At 45.2% G+C, this 13,316-nt stretch overlaps 1 protein-coding gene across 1 annotated transcript in view; it reads left to right on the forward strand.

Moving 5' to 3' along the window:
* Nucleotides 1-330: 330 nt before the first annotated feature.
* The window catches only part of RFC4 (replication factor C subunit 4), a 149,150-nt gene continuing 136,164 nt past the window's right edge, over nucleotides 331-13,316 (forward strand). Inside the window, exon 1 of the mRNA XM_078665711.1 lies at nucleotides 331-815. The gene's annotated coding sequence lies outside the window, so the exon portion shown is untranslated. The remainder of the gene's footprint in view (nucleotides 816-13,316) is intronic.

The raw sequence follows: 13,316 nt of genomic DNA on the forward strand, positions 1-13,316 counted from the left end.
TTAATAAAGAAGATTTGCAAGTAAACCATTGTGAAGAAGGTTACTATAATGTGCTGAGTGTGGAAAGGCTAAGGTTATCTCCGCATTGTGCCACTTCTTTTCATATGTACAGAGTCTCTCAAAGCTTCTCACGTAAAGCATACTAATTTCATTCGAACACAGAATTGTCACTGTTATGCCCAGGTCTATGCGAGAGAAGAAATATTAGTCCAGGTTGTTTCTTTGCATTCAGAGTTACGGCCCTGATTTAATAAGGGGATTATAATACAGAACTACAAATCGCAGAATGCAACGGAAAAACACATCCGGGGTCATGTTCTTCGAACGGGCGTTGGCACCGAGAACGGAGTTCTATACGCACACCGCCAACGTTGCAGTTACGCAGAGCGTGTCCTCGGGTACCACTAAGTCATCACACACTCGCATTCACAGTGCAACCAGCACCCCCCCCCCCCCAACGGTGACCTTCTCGTGAGAAGTAGGAATTTGACTTATGCGCAAACAGAGAACACCAGCTCCCCCAAACCCGCTGAGCTAGTTACTGTCTCAGTGTGCATAGAATGAACATAGAGTTTCACGTCACGGAACGTCGTTGCTAATGGTCACTCCTCTAAGGAGACCTAGCTATTGGCTAGTTGGCTTTTTAGAGGAATGACCCTACAGAGGCGATGCATCGTCACGTGACATGCACAGCAGAACCCCTTTTCACCCGATGGCGGTAAATCCGAGAGTTTTGTATTTGTAGGGAGCCCCGAGCAACCGCCGCCCTGCAGGAATCATTTTAGAAATTCTGTTCCGCTTCGCACACAGACAAGGTAAGCAACTCCGGGTCCTGGGGAGCCTCCAGTGGCAGAGAGCAGGGTTACCTCCAAGTGATAAACTCCCGCCAAACTGCAGCGGCATCCATAGCTGTTGTCAAGTCACATTCAGTGTACTGTCAGTGGGGAGGGAAATACTAAGACAAATATAGAATAACATTCCAACAGGAAACGCCTGGACCACCTCCATAATTTCCCAATAAGGTGCGATAGGTGAGCCGTCCATAAGATTCAGCACCCCGTGCAAAACATTCAATGAACAAACATCATATATAGGATAAAGTATACCCTGCTGTACGTGATGAGGATTTGGCAAGCCAGGGGAGGTCCGTGACCATATAGAGTAAAGAGGCCCAAGGCCAAGTTCCTTTATAAGGTTATGGACCTGCAAGGTGACTTGCAATATCCTTATGTATGGCGGGAGTACTTTATTCCTTATAATAAGTACATGGCCACACATATCCTTTCCACAAAACCCCTTTAATCTTTAGTGTTTAGCTCTTTCATATGAAATAACATGCTTTCAAACATGAAAAGTATACAGAATTAGAGATGAGTAATAGTGAACTACGGGGATGTTTTTCATAGAGGGGTTCTGAGTGACATCAGATAGACAAGAGGAGCTTTGCTCTTGTTGTCTAAGATGAACAGCAAGGTGGAAAAACACCTCTGTATTTCACTTTTTACCCATCCTATAATTTTATACATAGCCCCCCAAATCACCTACTTTTGCTTTCAACTGCTACTCAATGCTAGAGGAGTAATGGGGGAGTCATGCATAATATAGCCTCTGCTATGTATCCCTGTCCCAAAGATGAAAAGAAAACCTTACCTTCCATCCTTGACCAACCCCACCACCTTCCCTGCCTTCCTTCCCTCCCTCCCGCAGCTGTGCTTTCTGCTTACAGTCTAAGCAGGCAAGCAAAGCTGAGCTGACAGTCTCTCAGGGAGGTCAGTCCTTTATGACATCTAACCAGTTTTGTTATCAACTGATGCTGTATCATAGCGGTGTGTAATGAGATTCATAATCTGAAATAAAAGACAGAGGCTCTCTATGTGACCCATACATAATAATAATAAAACCTCTTGTGCAAAATTTGAAACAATAAAAAATCTGTTAGACATTTGTTGGAAAAGGATCTGGAACTAAAATCTGTTTAATACAAGTCATTTTTTTTTTAAGTGCAGTAGCTCGGAATATGTAAAACCATGCAGAAAGATTCTAACGTTTTATAATTCCGTATACAGTGCATAAAATGAACATAATGCCATAAATATCTCCTTAACACTATATAGCTAGAAAAACAGAAGAAGAGTGAAAAGCCATGTTTTGTTTTTGTTGTTTAAACAGCTGCTTTAATTATGTTTGTGTCCTGACCTTCCTTTCCCCTCTGCTGCTGGCTCTGGCAGCAGGCATTGTGACTTCAGAACTCACCTGTAATAAGTTAATACAGTTGAGTTCTGACATTTCTATATAATAGACGACTAAGTGTGCTGCAAGTCGCCGATTATAAGGAATCGCGCGTCAGACTTAAAATGCTGTTCGTTACATTGGTTTGCACTGCATATAGCTCAAAAGGGCAAGTTTTCAGATGGTTAGAATGTTTGGAATAGTTATGGAGCACACAGTTACATTATAGCAGCAAATACTTTTCGTTTTAAGTAGCAGACTTTTCACATGCTTAAAATATTTTTTAATATATAAGTAACTCCTTTTCTTGTCAATTAGTTCAAGTTTCCAAACGCATCCGCTTTTTTCAGGAAGGCAGGGTACAGTATACCATTTTTTCTCCAGCTGTGCTTTGTGCCACAAGCATTGTCCATGCTCTCCACCAGACCAAATCCACGAGGACAGCTTACAGTGTGCTACCAGACATGATTCTGTTTCCTGACTCCCTTCACATGAGAGCCTTAACTCTAAAAGTTGACGGTGGCAAGTCAGCCCAGGAGCTGATTGAAAAGATGTATAACTGCAGCTTAAAGATTCACGATTTTTATGTTCGCCACCATAGTGCCAGACAAGCGTTTCAAAATCTAGTGCCTCTGGATCTAAGGAAAGCCTAGGCTGCATGGGCATTGCAGCAGAAAACAGAGGAAGAAGTTTGAGCTGGTACTTCAAAAGGAAACGGTGCAGAGAATAAGATCAGCAGGAAGTAATGGCTAGATTAGAATACCATTGGAAATTGTATTCAAGTAGAGTTTAAGCATAGCCCAGGATATGAATCATATTTAGACGCTAAATGTACTACAAGGACATGTAGACCGGTGACAACATGCAAATTGCCTTTGGTTACACATGGCCAGACATGCCAACCTTGGGAAATGTTGCACCTTGTGAACCTTTTATTGTATTTGTCAGAAGGGTATTGACATTGGGAGAGATTTTACAGTCTGTGCTTAACTCTTGAGAGAGTGGATTATTTGTAGAGGGACTGGTAATTAGAGGTGTTCCTAGTTTAGCATAGCAGGGCAGTACTCTGCAAAGTGAAATGATCTAGTGCTAACGTCACACTGTACATAGACAGGTAAAAGATGCACAGCTTCTGCTTGCAGGATCTAAATCAATTCTTGTTTCTCGTCCAGTGTGTAAAACTCAAACTGTCCTTAGCAGCGCAAAGGCATTTGGTTGTTCCTCTCATTTTCCGGGGAGGATGTAAAATCGAAAATTGATTGCGAGTGTGGAGCCTAATCCCATTACAACTTTATTATTTCATATTTATTTATTTTAACACTTATAAAGCGCACTAATACCAACCGGTGTCCTGGGGCTGAAGTGGTAACTCCCTGAGATTAAGATTCCCCGGCTAAAGGGTGAAAAGCCAAGTTTTGAGACGTTTTCTGAACACTAACAGATTGGTGATTGATTTAAGGGTCAGGGGGGAGGGAGTTCCAAGCCTTTGCCGCTCCTCGGACAAAGCTCCTGCCCCCCCAGCGTGCCTTCCTGATCCGAGCTATTTTTATCAGTCCCATACTGGCAGACCTCAGCTGTCTCTCTGGTCTGTACCATTGGAATTGATCCTGAAGAGACACTGGACCCAAACCGTGCAATGCCTTAAAGACAATGCAGAGGGCTTTAAACATGATCCTCTTTCGCATCGGGAGCCAATGCAATTTCTCCAATTCCTTGGTAGCTGAGGCAAACTTGGGCAGACCTCCAATAGGGCGGGCTGCCGCGTTTTGAAGGACCTGCAGCTTGTTCAACATTCCCTGTTGGGCCTCGAGAAAAAGACTATTACAATAGTCGAGGCGCGAGAGAACAAGTGCCGTCACTACCGTCTTTTTACTTCCCTCGGGTAAAAAGGGGAGCACTTTCCTAATGGTTTTCAAGAGCCAAAATATGGACGAGGTCAACGCCATAACTTGGGGTTTGAAAGAGAGTTGGCTGTCTATGATGACTCCCAGATTTTTTACCTTTTGAGCTGGAGCAGGCGGGTCTCCCATATCTGTTGGCCACCATCTAGGACTCCAGAGATTTAAGTTGGACCCAAAAACGATCACCTCAGTCTTGGCGGAATTTAGTTTTAAACAACTTTTTGCCATCCAAGAACTGACAGCAGACATACATTCCTGAAACCTGGCTGCCACCCCCAGCTCTTTCTCCGGATGCACCGAGACCACGATCTGGGTATCGTCTGCGTACGAGGTTAACTCAAACCGAAGGCTCTAATCACCGGAGCAAGGGAGGATACATAGATATTAAACAAAGTGGGGCTAAGGGAGGATCCCTGAGGGACCCCCCCGGGGAGTTCGAAAGGTCTTGATTCGATGTCCCCCATAGCCACCACTTGTACCCGGTCTTTCAGGAAGGCCTTCAAGATGTTAAGTGCTTGCCCCTGGATCCCGCAGCCCTCCAGCCGGTCCACCAGCAAATCATGGTGAACCGTATCGAAGGCCGCCGTCAAATCCAAGAGGATCAGCACTGCTTGGCCCCCATCATCAAGCACCTTCCGGATCTCCTCTGTCGATTTAATCAGGGCGGTCTCAGTGCTGTGTCCCTCTCTAAACCCGTGTTGAGCCGTGTCTAAACCCTTTGCGTGACGAAGAAAGGAGCAGAGCTGGGAGTTCATGATTTTCTCAATCAGTTTTGCGGGTAGGGGTAGTCTGGCAATTGGTCTGTAACTGTTCGGGTCCATAGCGTCCAGTGAGGGTTTTTTAAGTAGTGGACTGATGGATGCCCGCTTCCATACTGAGGGAAAGTCACCTTTTTCAAACATTAAATTAAAAATACCGGTTAGAGAGTCTGCGATAGTGCCAGCTGCCAGCTTTGCAATTGACGTAGGGCAAGGATCTTGAGGTGAGCCGGACTTGGTTTCCATCAAAAGTTTTAAGACCTCCTCTGAGTTTACTGGGTTGAAGGCCACAAAAGTTTCCTCTAATGTCCCGGCCGGGAGGGCACCTTGTAGATCCTCTACCCTACTCAAAGTCACTTGCTGTTCAAGTGTGGAAAAAATTACTTGAACTTTATTTAAAAAGAAGTCAGCCAGTGATTGAACAAATTCGATCTTGGGAGGTACAGCCACCAATTTCGTGGAAGTTAAACTGACCACCGTGTCGAAAAGTTCTTTTGCTGAGTTCTTAGCCTTCTCTATTTTCTCCGTGTAAAAATCGCTCTTGGCTTTCCTAATGTGCTCTTTATATGACCTAAGGCTGGTTTTTAATCTCTCTTTGTCCAATTCGTGATAATTCACTCGCCAAATCCTTTCTAGCTTTTTGCATATTGTTTTCTTTTCTCTAAGCTCTGCTGAGTACCATGGGGCAGAGGGTACCGGCCTAGTAGGTCGACATTTTTTGGGTGGGACTAACCTGTGACAGGCTTTATCAAGCCATTCAGTGTATTCGATGGAAGCTTTATTCACATTGGTTTGTGAGAGTGGCCTGGACGCTATCAGCAAGCCCTCCACGGCTGTCCCATCAGTATTTTTCCAGGCCCTACACATCCTGGATGATTGCCCCTCTCTCAGCTTCTTATAGAGAATGCTCCTTAAAATAATTCAAAAGCCGCTTCAAGAAACGTTTTTACTTTACAGATACAATTTACTGCAGATGTTAGTGCATTTAATTTCTCTCACTAGTTCCATAGCTAATGAAGTAGATATAAAAATAACTAAAGTAGCACTTATATTTGGAAATAGCCAGCAAAATATAAGATGATGTAAAATAGGTTTAAAAACATGTACTGCTCCCATCTGTAGCCTTAAGAATTCTCATAAAATTCCCCAAATGCCATCCTATATTGACACCAAATCTTTATCTAAAGATAGTATTTCTCATAGATAGTTGTGGGAAACCAGCATCATTTAATTGTATTATGTGATCTCAAATGATCGCTTGTGAAGTCTACAGCAAATGTTGCATTCAAATAAGTACAATCCAGGTGCAAACTCTCCAATAAACCAGCCTTTTTTTCTAGAGAATTGGGTTAAACCCAAGGGTATCGATTAAAAACCATTTACATTATATTACTGTTTTAAACACAGGAGCCTACGGAGGTGCTCCAGTTTACCCTGGAAATACATTGTTTAAAGTTTAGTCCGGGTGCAGTCCTTCATATTTAATAGAAAATTAGGCGTTCAAGGTTTCGTGGCAAGATCTCAAGAGCATAACCTCAAATCAAGCTTAATAGCTTGAAGCACTGGTAAATTCAGAATATTGTTAATTACCACCCAACATTAAAACTTTACAACCACTTAGCAACATTGGTAAACTTTCACTGTAATTTCTTTTAAAAGCGGACTAATTGAAAATTCCCCTGTACTTTATGTTAAAGTGAAACAAAGCTGTCCTAATACTGGAGATCTTTTCCTTTGTTGTCTTCCAGCAAGAGTTCAAAGGTAGATTGAAGGGGTCGGTCAGACACAGGTATTGGTACTCCTTACCAGTGCAGTATTTGCTACCGGGCGTTTCATTGGGCTGACAGGGCGAAGGGACAGTTTTGTTGCTGGGGACCTGCTGACCACGTTCCTACTTGCAGTGCTTTTAAATAAACAATGTAAAAACAAATGGTTTTGAAGGCCCCTTGAAACCATTTGTCTTTGCAATGTTTAATTAGAACGAATGCCTGGTAGGCATCCCGACACACCTCTACTTCGATTCCTGTTAGCCACCGTGAGGGTAGAATTATTTTATGCCGAAACCAATTAATTTTTGTTTTGTCTGTATTTATTCTTTTTTTTTTTAAATATGTTTTTATTGCGAAAGCATAAAAGGGGCACAAAAGACATAATCATGAAAGCCGTTCACATGGACATACTATCAACATTACGCATCCGGGAACATACACAGCCAAATACGGCCCACATCCCGGGGGCTGGGCGGCGTAGGAGCAGAGTATTCAAATGTCTCTGTGCACGAGAGATATAGACTTATCACTGTATTCGCTGGTTTTATCGTGTTGCATTCATATTTCAAAAAGAACAGTTGAACAACAAACAATTACCCCAGAAATGGCATCAGAAGCATAGAACCGAATATAGTAGGACAGTTATGTGAGGGTCAGGGGAGGCACAGGTGTTACAGTACTGCATAGGCTCACGGGAGACGTAGGTATGTCTAGACATATACATATCAAGGAATAGCAGTGTGGCTACGTAGGGCCTCTACACCAGCTCCCAGTCTCTCACAGTCACTCCCCTTCAGTACAATCGGATACCAAATCAGCTGGGGAGAATAACTCCGCGCTCGTGGCATCAGAATCCTCCTCCTCCAGTCCTTCCATACACAGCACCCTCCAGGCCATCAAGTCCTCCTGCAGCTTCCTATCTCTACGCGTGCGCTGCATGTGAGTCTCCTCCGCCAGGGCCCATTCTCTCGCATCTTTCAGCCATAGGGAAAACTCCGGCGCCCTTTGACCCATCCATGTAATAGCCACACGTCTCCGCGCCAGGACCAGCAGGAGTTGTAAGAATTTATAAGATAACTTTTTCTTTCTGGGTTTCGGCACTAGCGCTAGGAGACAGTAGATGGGTTCTAAAAGAAGTGTAATCCGTGTGGCCCGAGCAACATGAGTCACCACTTTCCGCCAAAAGTCATGAACCAGGGGACAGTCCCACGCTAAGTGGAGGAAGCCCGCCCTCCGCGCCCCACATCTAGGGCAATTATGTCGTCTGTCCGCCGATATGCGATGTAGAGAGACAGGCTTCATATAAGTACGGTGGACAAAATTGAAATGAAGAAGTTTAAAGCGTGCGTTGCAGGAGACTGTACGGGTCAAAAGCACGATCCGTCTCCGTTGGTCCGGCTCCAGTTCCACTCCCAAGTCTGCCTCTCATGCCGCCCAAGACGGTGCCAACGGTGGGGCCGAGTCCCGACGCATGGCCGAGTAGAGAAGGGAGATCAAGCGCTTGCCTCTCCCACAGGATAGAATGATGTCTAGGGCGTTGGTAGGCGGAGGAGCCTCCGGGTACTGGGGCCACGTAGTCCTGGCCACGTCTTGGAGGGCTCCGTAGTGGAGATACTGTCCCTCGTTTAGGCCAAAGGACTCCAAGGCGTGTTCAAAGGACACATAGGAATCGTTCGGGTAGAGGTCCGCGAGAGTCTCGCAGCCGCCAGAGCGCCACTCCCTGAAGGACATATTCTCTTCCAATCGAAGTATCGGGGCCAAGATCCAAAGCGGGAGCTCCCTATGAAACGGCGCCCGCTTCAACACCTTTTCAACGAACCGCTGCCAAATTTCGGCTGTGTGGCGCACCACATACGGTAGGGCGCAGTCGGCGCCGCGGCCCTGCATCAGGGCCTCCTGTAGGGTCCTTTCATCAGCCGTACCAGCTAGCAGTGCTAGTTCCCAGTTCTCAGCGTCAGCGAACCACTTAGCTGCTGGGAGAAGCTGTGCTGCGTAGTAGTATAGGTCAAATCTCGGGGCCTCAAGGCCACCCTCCTCCGCGTCACCGTACGTAAAGCCACTCTGCTACGACCACCCGCCCAAAGTAGGGAGGTGAGGAGCGAGTTCAAGGTCCGAAATACTCGGGGTGGCAACGGACATAGGGTGTTCTGCAAGGTATAGAGGACCCTAGGGAGCATCACCATTTTGGCAATCGCCAATCTCCCCATCAGGGAAAGGGGAAGCGTGTTCCAAAAGGTAACAGATTTGTGGAGGGCTGAGAGTACTCTGTCAATATTATAGGTCAGTAGAGTCTCATCCGATGTAGCTACCTGGATGCCAAGGTATCTGAATGCCAATCGCTCACATCTGAAACCCGAATAGGGCATATCTGCGCCCGAGTCCCGAGCATAGCCCACCAGCGGGAAGACCAGAGATTTGGCGAGATTAACACGCAACCCAGAGGCTGCACCAAATCGGTCCAGGAGCCGTAATAAGACAGGGAGGGCCTCAGAGGGGGAGGTCAGATAAAAAAGCGCATCATCTGCGTAAAGGGAGATTATGTTGGTAGTGGCACCCACCACTATCCCCCACTGTCGGAGCTCCATGCGAGCGGCGATGGCTAGGGGCTCAATTGCAAGGGCAAACAGTAGAGGGGACAGGGGGCAACCTTGACGGGTGCCTCTCTCCAATGTCCACTCCTCCGAGCGGGCCGAACCCAATCGCACCCTGGCACGGGACGCCCCATAGAGTATCTTGATCCAATTGCAAAATCCAGGTCCAAACCCCATCTTTTTTAGCACCTGCATTAGATAACCCCAGTGCACTGTGTCAAAGGCTTTAGTCAAATCGACCGACACCAAGACTTGTGGATCCTCCCTACTCCGAACCTCATGGAGGACATGATTCAGGCGGCGCAAGTTCATCGCTGTATTACGACCGGGGATAAATCCGCATTGGTCGGAGTGGATTAGTCGAGTCATGTACGGGGCAAGGCGAGTGGCTAAGATCTTAGTGAGGAGCTTGGCATCAGTATTAATCAGGGGTCTGTATTTATTCTTCATTTGTTGATATAACAATAGAAGTTTAAAGCAGCAATTTTCCTGTGCAAACCACTTTAAGTTTGTTAAAGTAAGGCTGAATTGTCGAGAAAAAGTTGGATCCAAAATAATAACTCCCAACTTTGGGGTAGAAAGAACGTAATTTTACGTTTGTTGAAGGAAGATCTGCAAAAACATTCTAGGGCCAGCAAACAATCATTTTTATCAGAATTTCTCCTGTTAATTGTCCTGTAATCAATACCTCCACTCCCAGAGCTTAATTATACAAAACATTGATTGAAGGTTTTCCAGTGCGCCTCATATTCCCTTGGTTAGACTGTACCTTACTGTCTGAGTATATGAAAAATGCCAATTGCAGCGAGAGAGTTGGCGCTATCGATGCGGATAAGTGGGACGGAATAGTGAAGAAAGCATGCTCTTGCCCATGTGATGGTATTAGCATGAACTTCACTCTCTCCCGAATGGGTAGCTATTGCAGTTCCTAGAGATGTGCCTGTATAGAGGGGTGTCGGGGGATATAAAGCAAGAGATGAGCTGCAACTTTCTGGCATATTGTTATGTTATGATGATTTGTATAGCACACTAATCACCTTAGATATTACTTTCAGGTACACAGAGAGAAATCTTTATAGGATTACTTCGTGCACAAACTTTAACAAGTAGTACAAAGAAAAATTACATATGAGGATCTGACACCCTGATATAGAGTATACTTTGAGGTGTAGTGGTGGTGATGAAATTAAAAAGTGAAAACTGATAACCAATTAATATCACCATGGTGAAGGAGTTATGAGATCAATCCATGCGCCCTCATTCCTTGGTACGTTGAGTCCATTTTGTGTGTGAGAAAACAAAATATCCACACATAGGGGAAGAGAATCCTTTTGGCCTTAAGGGATCACTTCCCTAAGCCAAGTTAATTTTTCTGGAGCCGCAAATTATTGTTTTTATTGTAAGGATTATGGACCTGAATTGCATGTATCTGCACGTGGTAACCTTATGTAAACTATATGCAGCACACAGATAAAATATATAGTGTAGATTTTATAGAATGTAAAAACATACTAAAATTACTCAGTAATTACTAAAAACTGTAAGAAATTTCTCAGAATTATCCGCATCAAGAACGAGACATTAATTCTGGGAGGAATACATGATCAGTCCATTAATCCCCTTATTTATTTATTTATTCAAAGTTTTATATAGCGCGAACAAGATCCTTACAGATATCAGAGCGCTTCACAAAGACAGGGTAGGGGCAATAGGAATGAACAGAGATAATGGAAGCAGTATAGTAGTCACTGACGTGGTAGGATAATAATAACATACATAATACATATCAATATACAAACAGGTAAACAAGTAATATAAGACGGCACCAGTCATTGATCCCACTACAGAGGTGTTCAGGTACACCTTGGGTGTGTGGATGGCTTATACCAATGTCTTAGTGTAGAGAGAACACTGATTGGGGGCATCGGGAGAGTGAATCAGTAAACCAAAGTGTATCGTATATTGGTCGGTATTAAGAGAGTAGCGTAAAAGTGACCCCCATCAAGTAGAAGTATAGTGCCAAAGGACAAGGTGAACAGTGATACAGAGCAATGCAGAGGCTCTGATCCAGCACCTATAAGGTTCAGGAGATCTTGGCCAGAAGGATGGTTTTCACCTCTTTCTTGAAGAGTGGAGTGGAGGAGATAAGCCTGGTTTCCGGAGGGAGCGCATTCCAGATCCTGGGTGCCATTCCTGAGAAGGAGCGCTTGTATGTTTTCTCTTTCCGGAATCTGCGAGGTTTCAAGAGTAGATTTTTTGTACTTCTATTGGATCTCGAGCCTCCTGATATAGACAACTTTTGAGCGAGGTAGTTGGGTGCATTGTGGTGCACGGCCGCGTGTGTCATAACTGCAATTTTTAGCTGTATTCTGGCTTCAAAAGGCAGCCATTTTAGAGACTTTAAGTCTGGGGATATATGCGAGTATTTTCTTGAGCCAGTAATGAGTCTTGCGGCAGCGTTCAGGGAGGCTCTTAAGGGTGCTGTTGTGGATAGCGGGAGTCCGCTGAGGGCCACAATTCCGTAGTCTATTCGAGGGATGACTAAAGCTTGTACTGCAGTTTGGAAGTCTTCGGCAGGGAGGAAAGGTTTAATTTTCCTCAGTGTGTTGATTTGGAAATTAGCTCCTTTTGTGGCTTTGCTAACGTGCTGCTGCATGTTGAGCTTGGCGTCGAGTGTGATGCCTAGGGATTTCGCCGAATCCACGATGGTAGGTTGGACATTGAGTGCTGTTAGGTTATTGAGACAGGTTTGGGTGGTGGAAATTTTCGCCGGGGGTGAGATGAGTAGGAACTCAGTTTTCAGAGCATTTAGTTTGAGGTGATTATCGGCCAGCCAAGATTGAGTGTTAATAAGTGTGGAATTCAGATGTTTGATATCTTCCGGGGATTGTAGCTTTAGGTAAAGTTGTGTGTCGTCGGCGTACATATGGAATTGGACATTGGAAGCTTGGAGCAAGGTGGCGAGCGGTTCCATGACGAGGTTGAACAGTGTGGGGGAGAGGGAGGATCCTTGTGGGACACCTAGATCTGCAGGCACATTGTCGATCTTGAACTTCTGAGACCGGTTGTGAAGGAAGGACGAAAACCATTTGAGAACAGTTCCCGATAGACCCATTCTAGTGCTTAGCAGCTCCAGCAAGTTCTCATGTTTGACCGTGTCAAATGCTGAAGAGAGGACTCATTGCGATCAAGAATTTGGAGGGCGTCATCGATTATGTGTGTCATAGCTGTTTCCGTGCTATGTTTCGCTCGGAAGCCTGATTGATGAGGGTTGAGGAGGTCAAATTGATCAATGTGTTTTGTTAGTTGGAGTTGGACACATTTCTCCAGCAGTTTGGCCAGGGTGGGGATGTTGGTGATGGGTCGGTAATTGTTTAGGTCGGACGGATCAGCTGTAGGTTTCTTGAGTATGGGCGTGACTTGCCCCACCTTGAGGGAGTCTGGCATTAGGCCTTGTTGTAGGGAGCTGTTGATGATTTTGGTCCAGAGGGGGAGGAGCAAGGGGATGAAGTCTTTTACAGCATTAGCAGGTAGAGGGTCTGTGAGGTGATTAGAGGGCTTCACGGTGCAGAGCAGTTTGTGTATTGCTTCTTCCGAGTAGGTGTCGAAGTACAGCCATGATGCCTTGTTTTTAGGTTGATTGTTAGGCATTCTGGTGTGGTTGGGGAAACGGCTTACATCCATGATGAGGTCATTTCTTATGTTGTCAGACTTTAACTTAAAGAAAGCAGAGAAGGCTTCACAGTGTGGGGTGTCGCTTGTTGTGCTGTTTGATTGTAGGGGTTGTGACTTTGTTTGAGTCTTGATTAGTTCGAACAGCTTTCTTGGCCTGTTTTTTGCTTGGTCCAACTGGCGGCTAAAGAAGTCCGACTTTGTGCGCTTTATTTTCCTGAAGTAGGCATTTCTCTTGTTCTTAAGCCTTTTGAGGTGCAGTGTTGAAGGGTCCGATCTCCAGGTGCGCTCTGCCATTCGCATAGAACGCCTGTCGTCATTGAGTCTATCGTCATACCAGGGGTTAGAAATTTTGGTGGAGACTCTCTTCAGTTGCAGTGGGGGGACTTCATTGAC

The sequence above is a fragment of the Lissotriton helveticus genome, chromosome 11 (assembly GCF_964261635.1).
Source record: "Lissotriton helveticus chromosome 11, aLisHel1.1, whole genome shotgun sequence".
NCBI lineage: Eukaryota > Metazoa > Chordata > Amphibia > Caudata > Salamandridae > Lissotriton > Lissotriton helveticus.